Below are 19,935 nucleotides of genomic sequence, written 5' to 3' on the forward strand. Positions count from 1 at the left end.
CTACTCACTTATTTTCATCGGCTTTCTTACGTATAGCATGTGTGAGATGGTGCCGACTGCAAAGATAACCTACTCAAGAGCTATAAGAGAATGAAAATTCAAGACTATGTCATAACAACTATTCAAAACAATTTTCATACTCAGGAGACTTACGGTGTTAAGATAATACCGATCTTGTGAACTTTTCCCAAGTCTCCACAACTAACCTCAGATTAATCTATAGCCTAGAACTCTCAAAAAGATGCATTTTTTTTTAATTTTATTTTTTTATAATTGAAAACAAAACAACGAAACAAAAGCAAAGAAAACAAAACAAAAAGGGAATTCCCTCCCCCACACTTAAAACAAGCATTGTCATTAATGAAAGGACATAGTTATTGAAGTTGAGAGAAAGGAATAAGAACTCCCTGATCAAGTTGCAGTGTAGTTGGGTGCTTCCAAAGAAAGCTCATATATGCTTGCATTGTCAGGCGCTGAACTCTCATGAAATAGCTTTAGGTGCTGCCCATTGACCTTGAAAACTTTGTCAGTACCTGCTCTTTTAATTTCTACTGCACCATGAAGGAAAACGTTAGTAACGACAAAATGGCCAATCCATTTGGATCGAAGTTTCCCAGCCATAAGCTTAAGGCGGGAATTAAACAGTAAAACCTGTTGGCCCACAGAGAATTCCTTCCTAGAAATCATCTTATCATGGAAGTGCTTAGTTTTCTCTTTATAAATCCTAGAGCTTTCATAAGCCTCTAGCCTAAGCTCTTCAAGCTGTTGTAATTGGAGTTTTCTTTCAATACCTGCTTGTTGCATCTCCAAATTACAACTTTTCACCGCCCAATAGGCACGGTGTTCTATCTCTATAGGAAGGTGACATGCCTTACCAAAAAAAGTTGATAAGGAGACATCTCAATGGGTGTCTTGAAAGTTATTCTTTGAGCCCAAAGTGCATCTTCTAGACGGCGGCTCCAGTCCTTCCTGTTTGGTTGCACCATTTTCTCTAAAACCTGTTTAATCTCTCTGTTGGAGATCTCGGCTTGCCCATTTGTTTGTGGGTGATATGCAGTAGAAGTTCTGTGCACAACTCCATACTTCCGGAGCAAAGCTTCCATGGTGCGGTTACAGAAATGAGTGCCTTGGTCACTTATGATAGCTCGCGGTATTCCAAACCTGCAAAAGATATTAGACCTGACAAAATCTGCAACAACTCTAGAATCATTAGTCCTAGTGGGGATAGCTTTCACCCACTTTGAAACATAATCAACAGCAAGTAAAATGTACAAAAAACCAAATGATATAGGAAAGGGATCCATGAAGTCGATTCCCCATACATCAAATACCTCACAGAAAAGCATAGGCTGCTGAGGCATTTCACTCTTATGAGTGACATTTGTACCTGCTATCTGGCACTATTTACAAGTGTGGTAAACCTCATAGGCATCTTTAAAAATAGTGGGCCAATAAAAACCCGAGTCTAGGACTTTTCTTGCAGTCCTTTGAGGACCAAAATGTCCGTCGACTTGAGATGCATGAGAAAAATTCAAAATGGATGCAATCTCATAATCGGGAACACATCTCCTGATTAACTAATCACTACCAAACTTACAAAGATACGGATCATCCCAAACATAATATTTGACATCACTCTTGAGTTAGTGGATTTGTGTCCTGGATGCACCTATAGGAAAAACACCAGCAACAAGATAATTAACAATATCAGCAAACCAAGGAGTAATACCATGCACAAGTAAAAGCTGCTCATTAGGAAAGTCATCCTGGATGGGAAAAGGATCTTCACCTCTCTCTATTCTTCTCAAGTGAACAACCACTAAGTTCTCAGCTCCACTTTTGTCTTTAATCTCTACATTAAACTCTTGGAGCAATAACATCCACCGAATCAATCTCAGTTTTGCTTTCGGCTTCTTTAACAAGTACTTTAAAGCTGCATGGTCAGTAAAAACAACAACCTTGGAACCTAGCAAGTATGATCTGAATTTATCAAGAGCAAAAACAATAGCTAGAAGTTCTTTTTCTGTGGTGGTGTAATTTGACTGTGCAGAATCTAAAGTCCTAGAAGTATAATAAATAACATGGGCAGCCTTGTCAATTCTTTGTGCAAGGACAGCCTCAACAACATAATTAGAAGCATCACACATAATCTCAAAAGGGAGGGTCCATTCGGGAGGTTGGATGATGGGAGCGAAGGTCAATGCTTTCTTCAAGAAGTCAAATGCTTGTTTGCATATGTCATCGAAACTGAAAGTGACGTCATTCTTCAACAAGTTTGACAGTGGAAGAGCTATCTTGCTGAAATCCTTGATGAAACGCCTGTAAAAACCTGCATGACCAAGAAAAGAACGAATCTCGCGAACGCAAGAAGGGTAAGGCAATGTAGAAATTACGTCAATCTTAGCAGGGTCAACAGAAATGCCTTTTTCAGAAATTATGTGACCAAGAACAATTCCCTGCTCAACCATAAAATGACATTTTTCATAATTTAAAACAAGGTCAGTCTCGATGCATCTCTCTAAAACCATATTCAAACTTTTCAAGCATGCATCAAAAGACGAACCATAAACAGTAAAGTCATCCATAAACACTTCCGTGCAATTTTCAATAAACTCAGAGAAAATACTAATCATGCATCGCTGGAAAGTGCCAGGAGCATTGCAAAGACCAAAAGGCATCCTCCTGTAAGCAAATGGGCCAAATGGGCACGTGAAAGTGGTCTTTTCTTGATCTTCAGGTGGAATATGAATCTGAAAGTAACCTGAAAAACCATCAAGAAAACAATAATGTGATTTACCAGCTAGTCGTTCAAGCATTTGGTCAATGAACGGAAAATGAAAGTGATCCTTTCTGGTAGCTTGGTTCAACCTCCTGTAATCAATACAAACTCTCCAGCTATTCTGAACTCTAGTGGGAACAAGTTCATTCTTTTCATTTTACACCACTGTGAGTCCAGATTTCTTAGGTATAGCCTGCACTGGGCTTACCCATTTACTGTCAAATATAGGATAAATGATACCTGCTTGCAAGAGTTTGGTTACCTCTTTCTTTACCACATCAAGAATCAAAGGATTAAGCCTCCTTTGGGGTTGCCTTACCGTTTTAGCACCATCCTCAAGTAAAATCTTGTGCATACACATGGAAGGACTAATACCTGGGATGTCAGCTAATGTCCAACCAATTGCCTTCTTGTGCTTCTTCAAAACCTGCAAAAGTTTATTTTCCTAATCGGAATCAAGGTTAGAAGAAATAATAACAGGGAGTTTTTCATCACTCTCTAAATAAGCGTATTTCAGATTATCTGGGAGTTGTTTCAGCTCTAAGGACGGGGGTTGCTCGACGAATGAGGCGTTTGGGGCAGCCGGGATGTCGAGAGCATCAGCTGCATAAACAACTTTATTTACAACAACTTCACCTGTAGGAAACATGTCATCTTGTAAGGCAACATCAATCTCAGCACATACAACACAAATGTTAGTGTCAGTACAATCAGCACATGAGTAAACATCATCAAATCCAAGTAAGGATGGAAAATCAAGTGAAAACAATTCAAAATAAGTTTCATCAACCAAATCAGATATCAACTCAACATGAAAAACAGAGTCCTCCTCCAAGGGATGTTTCATGGCATCGAAGATGTAAAATTTTGCGACAATGTCACCAAATTCCATGGACATGGTTCCATCGTCAACATCAATTTTTGTCTTCGCCGTTTTCATGAACGGTCTTCCTAAAATGATGGGAGCTCTGCTTGACTTAGTTTCTTCTTCCATGTCCAGGATGTAAAAATCTGCAGGAAAAATCAAATCATTAACTTGAACAAGGACATCTTCCATTATACCAGCAGGGCGGGCATTGCTCTTGTTCGCCAACTGAACGATTAAACCTATATGCTGCAAAGGACCAAGACAAAGGTTATTATAAATAGAAGTAGGCATAACATTAATGCCCGCTCCCAAATCAAGCATGCAATTATCGAATTGCTTATCTCCGATGGTACAAGGAATAGTAAAAGTTCCCGAGTCCTTGCACTTTTGTGGCAAGACCTGAGAGATGGCTGAAACATTTTGCTCGCCTGTAACTTTTTCAGAATGGGGCTTGAGCTGAATAAAAGCAGAAATATTTCTTCCCAAGTTGACTCTCTCACCACCTTTCATCCGCCTCTTGTTTGTACACAAATCTTTCAGAAACTTTGCATACTTAGGAACCTGCTTAATGATATCAAGAAGCGGAATGTTTACCGCAACTTTTCTAAAAACATCCAAGATCTCCCTCTCTTTGTCTCCTTCCTCAATTCTTTTATTTTTCAGAACTCTATGTGGAAAGGGGATTGGTGGTACATATTATTTTTCTTTATTGTTTTCAGTTTCTACCACAACAGAAGAAGGTGAAGAAAGTTCAGATGTTACCTCAAGAATTGTTTTATTTTTTTTGGGGGCCGGTTCTATGACCGTTCTAGACCTCAAAGAAATTGCACTAACATTGGCATTAGGACCTTTTGGATTCACAACTGCTTGGGCAGGAAGTTGGTTTGATCCTTGGGATTGCATGGCATTCATTGAGGTGGCAAATTGTCCAATCTGTGTCTGCAAGGTTTGAATACTAGATTTTGTTCTTTGTTGAAACTGAAGATCATTAACAGCTAGTTGTTTGACCAGGTCCTCTAATGAAGGTTCAGAGGGTGTAGAAATGGTGGCTTGGGGGGTAGCTACTGGTTGGGTTGGCTATTGGTTTCCACATCGAAGATTGGGATGGTTCCTCTAATTGGGGTGGTATTTATTGGTGGACAGGTCAGGAATGTTGTTGTACCTGTTCTGATTGTTGCCTTGATTGTAAAGGTTTGTTGTATAAGCTTGAGGCAACTTAGTGATCATTTCATCATGCAAAATAGGACAAGTATCGGTTGGATGCTCAGGAGAAGTACAAATACCACACAGGTTTGCCGCTTGAGTCTTACCTACTGCCAACTGTTTCACTAAAGAGGTGAGCTCGTCAATTCTGGTTTCTAAAGCTTTGTTGGAGGAAACCTGAATTTCATTCACACCCTTTGCTTGGACAGAATTGTTTTTAGTTGTAAATTATTGGGAGTTGAGGGACATATTTTCGATCAAAGCTTTGGCGGCAGCTGGAGTTTTATCGACGAGTGCTCCATCGCTAGCAGCATCAAGAATATTCTTATCCATTGGTAACAAACCTTCATAAAAGTACTGAATGAGCAATTGTTCGTTGATCTGGTGTTGAGGACAACTAGATACTAATTTCTTGAATCTTTCCCAATACTCAGCAAGTGACTCATTATCCTGTCTAATACCACAAATCTCTTTTTTGATCAAGGCTGCTCTGGAGGCAGGGAAGTATCTCTCTAAGAACACTCTTTTTAGAGCATTCCATCTTGTGATCGAATTTGGCTCAAGATAATATATCCAATCCTTTGTTGCACCCTGAAATGAAAAAGGAAAAGCTCGAAGTTTGATATGGTCTTCAGTTATTCCTTCAGGCCTCAACGGTGTAGAGCACACAACTTGGAATTCTTTGAGATGTTTATGTGGATCCTCACCTACAAGACCATTAAACTTTGGCAACAAGTGTATCAAACCAGATTTTAGTTCAAAAGGAGTGTCAGCTTTAGGATATTCAATACACAGGCCATTATAATTCACATCAGGGGCAGCTAATTGCCTTAAAGTTCTTTGGTCATCCATAGTCAAAAACAAACACAATGAAGGAAAACGATTAAAATAAGTTCAGAAAAATAAACTAACACCGAAATTAATCTAATGACTTAAAATTAGAATTTTGAGAATTTTTTTGGATTTTTTTCGACTCTATGATAATAGTAAAAAATTCATTAAAACTAGGAGGCTTGATCGATTAAGAACTTACTAACTTGCTCATACCAAGCCCTAGGGGCTTGTTCGAGACCATACGAAGCTCGTTTTAGTTTATAAACATGATTACGATACTATTGATTTTCAAAGCTAGGAGGTTTGAAACATACACTTTCTCATTAATATATCCATTAAGGAAAACACTTTTCACGTCCATTTGAAATAACTTGAAATCTTTGGAGCAAGAACAAGCTAGTAAAAGACGTATATCCTCGAGGCGAGCAACCAGATCATAATTTTAATCAATGACATCCTCTTGGTTATAACCTTGAGCTACTAGTCGGGCTTTGTTCCTAGTTATCACTTTGTTTTTTTCGAGTTAATTATAAAAACCCACTTAGTGCCAATAACTTGATGATATCGCAGATGAGGGACAAGGTATCATACATCATTTCTTTTAAACTGGTTTAATTCATCTTGCATGGCCATAAGGCAATGCTTATCAGGTAAAGCATCTTTGGCATTTTTAGGTTCGACTTGTGAAACGAATGCAAAGTCATAACGAAAGTTACTTATCTTGGAGCGTGTACTCGCACCTTTGGTGATGTCTCCAGGTATGTTGTTGGTTGGATGGTCCTTGGAGGTTCTCCAAGCCAAAGGAAAATCGTCCACTGCAGCTGGACTTTCAACATTCTCCTTTTCACAATCGCTATCTTCTTCTTTCTCAAATTCCACCACTTTAGGCTAATAAATTCCTTTTTCGGGTTCTTTGAGAATGTCTTGTGAAGATACACCTACATCATGAAAAGAAACATCTTTCACGATATTTCTCGGATAAGATTCATCAAAAGTGATATGCACCGACTCTTCAAAAATAAGTAATCTTTTGTTATAAACTCTATAAGATTTGCTCGATTGAGGGTATCCAAGGAAAATACCTTCATCAGATTTCACATCAAACTTTCCAAGATTATCCTTCCCATTATTTAAAACAAAGAATTTGCATCTGAAAACATGAAGATGCAATAAATTTGGTTTCCCACCCTTTAGTAGTTCATAAGGAGTTTTGTCTAAAATAAGACGTACTAGTATCCTATTTAAGACAAAACATGTCGTGTTAATGGCATCGGTCCAAAAATACTTTGGTAGATTACCCACATTGAGCATTGTTCTAGCCAACTCCTCTAAAACATGATTTTTGCGCTCCACAACACCGTTTTGTTATGGAGTTATTGGAGTGGAAAAATTATGCTTAATGCAATGTTTATCATAATAATTCTCAAGATCCAGTTTTCAAATCCACCTCCATGATAGCTTCAAATAACAACTATTTTTAAATTCATCTTATTTTAGAATAACCTTGCAAATTGTGTGAAAGCGGAAAAAGTCTCATCTTTACTATGCAAAAAGATGACCCAACAAAATCTCGAGTAATCGTCTACTATCACAAAATCATAGTAATTACCACTTATACTTTTGGTCCTTGATGGACCAAAGAGATCCATATGGAGAAGCTCAAGAGGTCTCAAAGTTGAAATAATGTTTTTCGATTTAAACAAGACTCTTGTTTGCTTACCCATTTGGCATGCATCGCATAGATGGTCTTTTGAAAACTTTATTTTTGGTAGACCGATTAGTAAATATTTTGAAGTCACTTTGTTTAGTAAATTAAAATTGACATGAGCTAGGCGAATATACCATAACCAAGAGTCTTCACTCATGATCACTAGACACTTAGTTCCTGTCAAGGATACATTATCTAGATTAAACATATAGAAGTTATTAACTCTCAAGCCATTAACACACAATCTTTCTTTTCATTAGTATGAGTTGAACATAAAATATGCTAAAAAATAATAAGTCTTTGAAGTACTATATTTTAGAATTAGAAGTTGAATATAGTTGTGTTATTTAAAGGTCTAATGATTTTGTTGTCTGTGTTGGTAAAAGATCTAATATTATTGTAGGTTATTTTCACATGTTGAAAATGTATTTGAAGAACTATGGTTTAGTAGGAGCGGAAGTTTGTATTTGATTTCAATTTCACATGTAAATTATAGTTACAAATAATTTTTAAGTTTCCTTTGCCTCATGTTCTACTAGGTTTTTGTTAAGATCGAGAACATTAATGATATTATAATGATCCGTAAGTCATTTTAATATTTAATATAATTTTGTTATTATATAAGTTTAGAAATTTGTAATTATATTTTAATTATGTATATTTTGTACTTATTTTATCTTAATAATAATTTAATTTATATAATTTTTGTTATTATAGTATGAATATTTCTATCATTTATATTTATTTTACCATAATAGTCATATAACTATTTAAATTAGAGAAATTATTATTAAAATTGTTTTTTTATAATTTATGATAACTCGGATACAATTAATTTTAGTATATAATTTTTAAAAATAAATTTGTGTCATTCCTAAAAATAATACAAAATTTATTTTTAGACGACTAAGTTATAACTTTATTATGTTTAATTTTTAAATAGATTGAAATATATCAATTTTTACTTAACAAATAAACTTTGCAACAAATTACAGTTATATTTTATTAGTGAAAAAAATATAAAAGAAAAATCATCAATTATTTTGTGAGTAATCTAAATTTCACACAATGATGTGCAAAAAATATATCCTCTATCTTTTTTTCGAATTAATGATATGATAAAATAAATATAAATTTATAAACTAAATCAAAACAAAAATATTTTTTTAATAAATTATTTATTATTAATTAGGGTAAAAATAAAAGTTATGTCAAATTAAATTTAATATTATATTAATAAAATGACAATATACTTTAATAAAGTTGTAAGTTCAAAATATAGTAATTAATTATTTTGTATAAATATAATGTCCAAAAAAGAGGAATACTTTATAATTAAAAAATTATTTAAAAAAAGGAGATCAAGGATGGTGTGATGGAAATAAAATCTTCTAAAAAATAATAGAAAATAGTAATTAATAAAAATATATAATTAAACTAGTTTATTAATTAAAATTTTGCATTAATATAATGAGTGAGTGGGTGATTATAGTTAAGGAGTAAAAATTAAAGAATATAAAAAGTGGTAGTTTAAAGGTTGGTGTGGTGTGAAAAACATTTTTAAAAAATAATATGAAAATAAAATTTGATAAAAACTGTAACTAAACTAACTTGTTAATTAAAATTCAGCATTAACTTAATGAGTAAATGAATCTCACATATAAAATAAATGTCTAAATTTTACGATTTCTTACAAATAAAGGTCTAAATAGATATAATATAAATATGTGTAATTTAATCTTACATATTATTTACTAAGAACTAATTTTTTTTTACTAATTTATTATCTTTCACATTAAAAAATTAATAATATAATTGCAAATATAATTTAAATGACCCAAAAAATAATTTTATATGCAAATAAAAAATTAAATATCAACTAATATAAAAAAAATTGTCGTTTTAATTATTAAGAAAAATAAGTCAAGTGTGAGTTGAAGTCCAACATTGGTTATAAATGTGGAGACTTGAATATTTATAAGTGGAGAACTCCCACACCTATCACCTTAAAGTTTTGGGTGAATATGTGGTATCTCTTTCACTTGTGTGTTGCTTTTAACCCAATGTTGATGCTCCTCCTCATGATCCAACAAATGGTATCATGAGTCTTTGTTGAATAAAGAGACCGACTTACTTGTATCGAAATGCCCAAGAAGAAATGTCTCGTTGAAAAATCGAAATTTTCAGGAAGATGTGTCAATGACGGTACAAGTATAAAGTGTGTGTGGATAAAAGAGTTTCCACTTGAAGGAGAGCATTGTGAACTCATACTTGAATATGGGTATTAAAAATAATAAGTCAAGTGTGAGTTGGAGTTCCACAATGGTTATAAATATGGAGACTCAGACATTTATAAGTGGGATAACCCACACACCGATCACCTTAAGATTTTTGAAGAATATGTGGTGTCTCTCTCACTTGTGTGTTGCTCTTTAGCACAAGTTTAATTACTTTTGTACTCGTTTGTGGCCGTTGTACCTTTCTAAGAATGGAGATACATTGATATTGACAAATTATGAAGAAGACCAAGCCATGATTTATAATTAGAGAGATAGGACCGTAAAGAGAATTAGAATTGTAAATTGTGTTGCTTTTCTATCATGGACTACGTAGAAAGTTTGGTTTTAACTTGTTAGAAGTAAGTTCTCTTCTACTGTGTACCTGTGGTAATTTTCAGATCTAGGAAAGTTGTTGTACTTCGTAGACATGGAATTTCAAATGTCGAAGCAAAATATAACGTTACATCAAAAAAAGTATGTTGAGATATAAGATATAATCTAAGTTATATGTTTGTCTCAAGCCCAAAAAATAATTAGGGGTTAGGGTTTGTTACTTAATTTGTTATATTTATTACTTAGTAGTGAAGTAACTTTGTATATAAATAAATGTATATATAAATCAGTTTGTATAACAATTATAATCAATAGAATCATGGATTTTCTAATATTATTTCTAATATAAAATAAAGTTGATAAAAAAATAGGGTAATGCTAACTTGTGCCCTAGGGGTACAAGTTAAGAATTAAATAAAGAAACATTGTCTTGGGAATTGTGTATTGGTTATATTAAAAATATAAAATTTAATTTTTTTCATTGTTGTTTTCAATACAAATTTTCTATAAATGAGTTTCTTAACTTGTGTCTCTAGGGCACAAGTTAGCATTACCCTAAAAAAAATAACTAAACTAATGTATTAATTAAAATTTAGCATTAATATAATGAGTAAATGAAGATTTTTTTTTCAAAATAACCAATTTTTTCAAAAAAAAAATCAAAAATAACAAATTATTCAAAAAAAAAAACTAAAATAACTAAGTTTGGTAGAGGATGCGTCAGATGAATTGTCGCATCCCCACATTGTAAAGAGGAGGCGCCAATAGCATTGGCGCATGCATTGGGCTCCTCAGGAGGAGCCGCTACTAGCATTGGCGTCTCCTCATAAGAAGCCTAATGCATGCGCCATTGCTATTGGCGCCTCCTCTTTACAATGTGGGGATGCGTCATTCATCTGGCGCATCCTCTACCAAACTTGATTATTTGATATTTTTTTTGAATAATTGATTATTTTCGAATTTTTTTTAAATAAATTGATTATTTTGAAAAAAAAAAAATCAATAAATGAATTTCACATTAAATAAAGGTCTAAATTTTATAATTTTTTATAAATAAAGGTCTAGATAATTTATATATATAAATAAATATAATATAAATATGTGTAACTTAATCTCACATATTATTAACTCAAAAGTAATTTTTTTAAATTTATTATTTTTACATTAAATTAATAATATAATTAAAAACATAATTTAAATGGATTATAAAATAATTTTATATATAAATAAAAATTTTAAAATAAACTATTATAAAAAAATAAAAATGTAATTTTATTTTTAATATATCTGATAATTTAATAATAAATTAAAAGTGATGCATTAACATTTATTCGATGGTGATTCTTTTAGAAAAACAAACATTTAAAAATAAATCTAAGGAGTATAAATATTGGATGCATTTAACATCCGGCGGGGATAATCTAGAAAAATCTCATTTTCTTTTGGCACAATAAACATTTCACTTATTTCGTACTCTATGCACATGACAACTTAAATTTTCTTAAAGAATATGCAGTATTTAGTCACTTTTTCCTGCATGATAATCAATCACAACTACTTAAATTGTTCAAAAAAGAGGGCTTCACCTTGTTGGTCCACTGCCCCACTCTCTTGTCTCTAGAAGGCTTCCGGAAGAAGATTAAAACAAAAATACACGATAAACATTCTAAAAATAGAAAGTTTATTTTGAATTTTTAATTTCAAGAAACTAAATACATAATTTTTAAGATAATATTTTAATACATTAATGTCTAAACATGTATTTTTCTTATAGATTTTGTCCAACCTCTAGATGTACCTAACATCCTCAATTTTCCATAATACCCAAAATATTTTTGTTAATTTTTTAATTAAAAGTAGCGTACCAAAAATTCAGTTGTGTAAGTAAAAAATTAGATATGAATGAACAAAATTGGATAAAACCATTATAGTAAAACATAAATCTAAAGGCTAAGAGACAAAAATTAAAAATTCGGTATGACAGCTAAGTGGCGCTGGCAGAAACAATAATTAAAGTTGAAGAAGGCACCTCGTGATCTCTGAAAGAAATGATTTGTCTGCGCTTTTGCATGGTTGAAGCCACACGGCACATAATGACAATGGAGACAAATCAGTACAAAATTTGAACTTGGATTTGTTTCTCTTAGCTTTTAGTTTTAGGATTAAATATTTTTCATTTAAATGTGTATGCATGCAACAAATTTAGACCAATATACATGATTTTTATTTCTTAAAATATTTTTAATTTCTATTAATTAGCTGCCAATGCCACTATGCAGTATTTTTGTCGATAGGATCATCACATATTCACAAAACATAAATCTAAAGGCTTTACCTTGATTAATTTGAGATACTGTCACCTTTAGTGTATTCGGGCCAAGTATCACTAGTGTTCACCGTGAGGTTTGATAAAATTGATAGAGAGTATATTATTTTCTTTAAAAACTTAGATTAACTCATCCATCATTTTTCAACAGCGGGCATAAGAAATACATCTGGTTTTGGCGATTACGACATTCTAGTAGGAATACATGTCACATTAGACGGACTAATCCGCCATAACCAAACCATACAAGCTAGCATTTAGAACTTCTAGCAACAACAAAAAGATGAAGATGTACAAGAAGGAATATAGTTGTCAAAGATCCTTAACCAATCTCTACCAAAATATGGAATCTTCGGCCCTAAATAACTTCAAGCCACCCACGTTGGTCACATTCAACGTGAAGGGCAATCTCCATGAACATGCCACTATCATCAATACATAGATGGTGATAATAGGTGTGACATGATCCCTAATGTGTAAATTGTGGAATTATGTATTTGTAGATTTAATCAAGAAGTGATCAAAGCTTATAAATAAGCAATATTTGTCTAACACTGATATATTATGGTTTTGATGATGACAACACTTGAAGATGTAATATCCTGTAAAATGACTTTGGTGATAACAACAAGCAAGTGTTAAAGTTGGTTCAAGCAATCAAAGATGCACAAGATAGTTGATCAAGTTGTTCCTCCGAATAAATTTGAAGAATTAAGATTTTATGATCACTGTCGATATCCTCTGATGTTGATATTTGACTTAAAAGATATCTCAAGCCTCATAAAAAAGAATATTTAAGTGAAGTTCTTATATGATCGGTATATTCGGTAAAAGAAATTGAAGCTTCGGAGTGTGAAATAGAGGAAGTGTGAAAGCTCGCATGATCGTGTCTGTTTGAGTGGTCAGTGTTTTGTAAAAACAAAAGGGCATTTTTGTAAAGTAGTATGGTTGAATCACACACCGACTAAAATTATTTTTAAGCCTCTTTTTTTCAAATGAAACAACCTAAAATGTTTTTAGAGCATAGTCAGATGATTTGGGAACTGTCAGATTGATTAAGGAAATCTTTTGAACTGTCTAATCGATTAGATAAGGAAAAAAGTCTATAATCGATTATGACAATATCTTAATGAATGATAAAAACTATCTATCAAAACTTTCCAATATGGGGAACAATAGTCGATTATTGCATGTTTGTAATTGATTAGGACATTAATTTTGTTAAGAAAAGTTCTTCTTAACCTTGGTTAAAGTTTTGATGAAGACAAACACATCAACAAAAAGAAGACAAAAGCTTGTCTAAGAAGAAAAAGATTGAAGGCTAGCAAAGTCAAGCTTAAGTGATCATAAGCTTTGGAAATCAAACAAAAGAATCGAGATGGTTAGAGTATGCATTACAATTCGTATTATATATTTTAGTGGCTCATATATTATCATGCATACTCATTTCAAAGTTTCTTACACCATATTGCATTAAGTCTTTTGATGCATGCCATGAAAAACAAGTTTTTAACACTTTCAACACATGTGTAACCGGTTACACAAAACCTGTAACTGGTTACAGGTACGAAAACTTTGTTTTTTTAAATGTTACAAGATGTAATCGGTTACAGTATTATGGTAATCGGTTACCACTGAAGCAATAGCTCTTTTCATCAATCTGTTTCATTACTAAAGATTGTGTTGCTTCATGGAACCACTTCAAACGTTTGTATTTAGTCAAAGGGGTTCCTATGATGTACATAAGTTTTATACATCATCAAAATGAAAAACAACTCTTTCAAAATGTAGTTTTCAAATTAATTCAAACAAAGTTGTTAAGTGTTCATATATTTTCAAATAAAATTTTGTGCATAAACTTTCACATCATTTAAACAAGTTTCATTTATATCATTTATGAGCACTTACATATATATGATTGGATTATGATAAAGAGAAAGAGAAGATCAATTTCTATATAATTGATTAAAGTGTGAAAACTTCTACATACATTATCTAAATTTTGTTATTGATCACAGAGTGTTAAGTGATAATTGTTTGACATATAAAGTCATGTGTTTTCTATTCAAGTGTAAAAGAAAGTGTCGTGCTTTCTTGTTTATGTTATAAAAGTGTATGAGTGACCTTGGTGTGAGCTTTGTACAGATTCTAACATAATGAAATTTATTACGGGGTGTGAGGGGACTAGATGTATCATTGGTTGATAATGAGAACTAGTATACATCTTTGTGTCATTTACTCCAAGCTCTACTGTTTCGTAGCAATCTTCACTTGATTCCCTCAAGACTACTTTGTATGTGCCTTTGACCTGATGACACGTGCTAGAAACTCAAAAATCTCTCTAGAGAAGACTTATTATTTTTCTTTAATGAAAATCACTCTCCATAAATCTAATACCTAATTTTCTATCTTGAAAACATTCACAAAATCATTAGTACCTCTAATGAATCACCTCATAACAACAACTCATGCGCTTCCTTAAATTTTAATAATACTCATACTCGTCAATGATGCTTATTGTTTGATGTAGAAGATGAAGTTTCAGAATATCTCACACAAACCAAATTTTCACTCAAGAAATTGAATATGTGAATTATGAAAAATAAAAGCTATCAAAGGTTCTCTATGAAAATTTGAGAGAGGAAAGGTTTATTTATGTGCTAGAGATTGGGCGCAAAAACAATGAAAATGACCATTTGATTCGAGCTAGAGACTTATGATTGAATATAGTCTAGTGAGTGAATGAATTGAATCAAGTAAATGTGAAACTCATAATTACATTCACTGGTTCGAATCATGCTTTGAGTCGTGTAGTTTGAATCACACTCAACCATGGTTCGAATCACGTTTCTAGAACTGATTTAAAAAACAAACAATTCGTTTGTGATTAGAATCAAACCAACCTATGATCTGAATCACGTTTCCATAAACAAAATTCCAATTTTAAAATCTTTCTCATGATTTGAATCAAGCATTCTCATAATCCAAATCATGTTTCCCATATTAACTTTCCGAAAATGAAAAACTTCATGATTCGAGTCACAGACTTATTGATTCGAATAAACATATGTTGAATTTTAGTCAAATGTCTATTTTATGCTAAAAAAAAATTTTTATACGTGAAAATTGACCATTTTTAGGAGATGTGCAGTATTGCTTATTTTTAGGGACTTAATTAGTAAAATAATGAATATAATGACAAAAAAACACCCTAAAGAGATATAGATAACCTATGAGAAATTTCACAAGGGAAGAAATTGCCCTCTTGCGATAATCTAGGGTATCATTATTGTGTCTGTAAGACCCCAATTTTGGGCCCTAAGATCCCTCATGGCCCATATCACATCATACCATGGCCTCAAGGATCATTGCATGCCTTTGCTTCCCTCCTAGTGGGTAGGTTGCCTTGTGAGTGTTGGTTCTTGATCACCAAGCATGTTTTGCATTTGTATATCTTTGCTTTTCATATGTTTATTAATCAAAAAGTACAAAAATATTGTCATTTAACCATGTTACTTGCAGCTGAAGCAATCATCAGCCAATTAGGTCAAAATCAGTCAAAGTCAGGCATTGCAGTGGATGGTGGCCATTCTTGCAGAATTTGGGCACCATGATCAATAATCAAGAGTTCATATAACTTGGGACATCATTTGGAATCAAGATCTCAAGGAATTAGGGTTTGGAATTCATCAGAAGGTGCTTCAGTCATGCAAAACCCTAGAAAGTCAAACTTGGTCAACTGTCCATTTAATCAGTGATTTGAGGATGGGATTTGGTCTAGGAGGTCTCATTCATGCCTATACAAGCTTCATATATCATGTCAAGCATCCACAGTGAAGGAAATAAAGTCAGACAAGAGATTTCCAGAAATAGAAAGTTGACCTGTAATTGGAATTTGCCAAAAATGGAAACTTCTTGATCTTAAACTTACATCATGATACAAGCTTCAAATGAATTTTTTCCCAACATGAAAGTTGAAGATCTTGTTCTCCCATTTCCAAAAAGTCCAAGAACACTCAATTCCCATGTATGGTTGGCAAGTTATGATCAAATCATTTTCAAAAATTCTTGAACTTCAAAAGGCCATATCTCTCAAACCATTTGGCCAAATTTGGTGGGGTTTTTTCCTACAAGTCACATTTGATCCCCTCTTTCCAAAAATGTCATCCTCATGCACCAAAACATCACCATTCAAAATGGCCTTTTTGGACTTGTCTTAATTATTTTCAAGTGTAGTGAAAATTTGAGTTTTTGAATTAAGCATTTTTAAACCATTTGGCCAATTGGAACATGTTTGAAATGATATTTGGAACTTGCCTAAAGCCCATTTCGTGCAGAATTATACACCCCATGTGCATTTGGTTGAAACTTAGCAAAATGAGCAAAATGGTCCATTTGTGATAATCATGATTAACACTTGCTGAGCCAACACTAAACAGATGTATATAAACACTTTTTCTGAGAATTCCAACCCTAGCAGCAGCCATCAATCACACAGAAAACTCATTCTCTCAACAAATCTCATTTTCTCATTTTGCATTTTCTGGCCAAAACTTCCAAAGGACTCGAGCAATCCTTTGTTGTTTCATCATCTGACCATCATTGTGAGTTGTTTCCAAGCATAAAACACCAACTGGAACAACATCTTCATGTTCTGTTTTCTTCAAGCATCTTCAATGGCCAATTTCGATTTAAGCTGGATTTGAGTTTGTTGAGCTAAACTTCTTCAAGTATCCATCATTACAAGCTTGGTTGGACATCTGTTTGAGCTTATATCACCAAAACAACAACTGTTTCTCAAATTTCTTCATAACCAAGTAAGAATTCGATTCTCTTTTTTCACTAATCCATGCTATACACTTTATAGATCTCCTTTCCCTGATCATTATGAGCTTTGAATGGTTGAAAATGGTTTAGTATTTAGCAAGTTATGTTGAAATGAATGTTGATGATTCAAACTTGTTTTTGCTTGGTTCTTATTGTCCAGCTCGATTTAATGAAAATTATTGTTGGATTTATAATGTGTGATGTGTGCTGAGTTGAATGCTATGTTGTATGTCCATTTCTGGAAAAATTTTGAATCGATTTTGGTGAAGGAGACGAAGTACTGTAGCAAACCCTAGAGTTTTTCCAGAATCGCGTTTGGCTACTTCTGTTTGCATGGGTTACTGTTACATTGAACCGACCAATGAGAACATTTCATTTGCCTGGCCTTGAGCGCACCGTTTTACTAAGTTGTGCCAAGAATTACAAATATGCCATCGGTTTCAATTAAATCCATTAATTCATTTTATTTGTTTAATATTTATTTCATTTTGATGCCAATCTTACAAAATTCATAACTCATCCATTTTAATTCCAAAATTCATGAAAATTTTTGCATTGTGTTCTGCTTGATCTCTAATTTTTTATCATGATTTTTGCTGAATTTTTGCATGGTCGAATTTTAAATGGTATTAGGGTTTGTGACATGTATGCATATTTTGTACCTTTTGCCAAATCCTTTGTGAAATAGTCATGCATTGTCCATTTGATCTGAAATTTTTTGTACACAAACTAGACTCATTCATGGTGATTTTGGTTTAGAGTTTATGAATTTATCTTATCTGGATTGTGAGTTATGAATTTTTGAATTGGGGTGTGACAATTTGTGTCACACCATTGATATGCCACTTCATGATTTTTGATGCCATGCTTCTTGACCTCCAATTGATGTGAATTTTTGCATGAACCTACTCTTATATGTTTAATTTACTTGTGATTTTTCTTGGAATTAATTGTAGCATTTCCTAATTGTTTGAGATTTTTCTCCCCTGTCTAGTCAAATGTTGACTTTGTGTGACACATCTTGCCATTCCATTTGTGAAATGCTCATACTTTATTGGATGATCATGAAATTTTACATGTGATTAGTAGACACCCTAAGCTTTGTCATGGTGTTGATCCCATTCATTTCTTATTTGTTATCACTGACTTATGAATTTTTGAAGTTGATACATGTTTGTTTGCCTTCTTTGAGCATGTTTGAAATTATTTTGACTTTCTGATTTTCATTGACTATCTTCCCATGATCCAAATGAGCTGAAATTTTATATGCATGTCATGTTGTGGATTATGATTGATCATGAATTATTTGATGATTTTTGGAATTGATTATGATTGCTTTTGATGCAAGTCTTGCTGTTGACTTCTATGAGCTTTCATTTACCATGCTTTGACTTCTTTTGCTTATGAAATGATGATGATGAATGATATGAACATGAAACCAATTGAGCTTGCTTCTTGATTGTTTAAACTTGATTTTGGTTGACTATCCCTTGCTGTTTTGACTTTCTCATTCATTTTTGACCCTAGGCTTGCCTAGTGGTCCTGTGGCTTATGTTTGAGTTCCTGTTTTCAGGTTAAGCACCAATGCTCCAAAGAGATCATACAAATTTGATTAATCTTGATTGTTTATCATGAGCTAACCTCTTAGTTTTGTAGGTGGCTTGACTCATATGATTTGAGTCTTGTGCTTTGCACATTCATCTGTTTATTTTGACTGTTAATCTTATTCTCCTTTTGATTTAAACTGTGAGCTGTGTAATGATTCTGTTTGACTATTTCAGGTACCATTAGTTGCTTAGTTCTTTGAACTTGCTTTGCTTTGCTTTAATAGCAATTTGCTTTGAGGTATAATCCCTTTTTCTTCATGTAGTCTGGAAGACCTGGCTTGTTACTTGGCCAGGCAACTGTCTGAAGTCCTCCTTAAGAGGCAATGCTTGTGTGTGTTTATATTTGTCCCAAGCAGGAAAAGTCCTTCAAGTAAGGCAATTGGTAGATCAAAGGGATAAGCAACCTATCCCCTACTATTCTGTGAGTCTTCTCCTTGCTCCCATTACATGGTTGTAGCATTGAGATCTTAGCCCAAGATCTATCGAGTCAATAATGTGGAGAGAGTTCCTACTTTCTGAACTCCCACACCTTCTGATATTTAAATGCTCTCCCTGATCAGGGATAAGAGCAATGAGGCACACCCCTCATCTCCTTTCATCTGCTTCACCTTAGCCCCTCAATGGCAAGGTTAAGAGCAATCTTTGACCCTATTCCAGTTGGCCTCAGTGCCTAACCCTTTGTGTGAGCCTCCTTGTTTGGTTATAGTGTGTGCTGATTGACTTCATTGATTGCTTGTTGTTTCATATGCACATGTTTGCTTGTATGCTGTATGCATTTATCATCATTTATTGCTCATTAATGCATAACCATCTCATTTGTCTCTGTGACATTATCATTGTTGTTTGCCCATTGAGGACAATTGTAAGACCATCCATTGGCCATTGCTCCTATGATATGGAAGTGAGTATAAGACCATCACCTTGGCCACTCATCTTATCTTTGCTTGATGCATTTGTTTGATTGTGAGGATGCAATTATAAGTCCCTGTAAGTTGGCATTTGCTTTCCTATGATCACATGTTCATTTGTTTGATTGTATGTGAGGATACAATTGTAAGTCCGTGTAATTTGGCATTTGTATTCCTAGGACCATACTGTGTATGTTAGAGTAAGCCCAGACAGATTGGCATCTGACATCCATTATGTTGCATTGTTTGTTGTATGAGAGAAT

Source organism: Lathyrus oleraceus, chromosome 3 (genome assembly GCF_024323335.1).
Source record: "Lathyrus oleraceus cultivar Zhongwan6 chromosome 3, CAAS_Psat_ZW6_1.0, whole genome shotgun sequence".
NCBI classification, from domain to species: domain Eukaryota; kingdom Viridiplantae; phylum Streptophyta; class Magnoliopsida; order Fabales; family Fabaceae; genus Lathyrus; species Lathyrus oleraceus.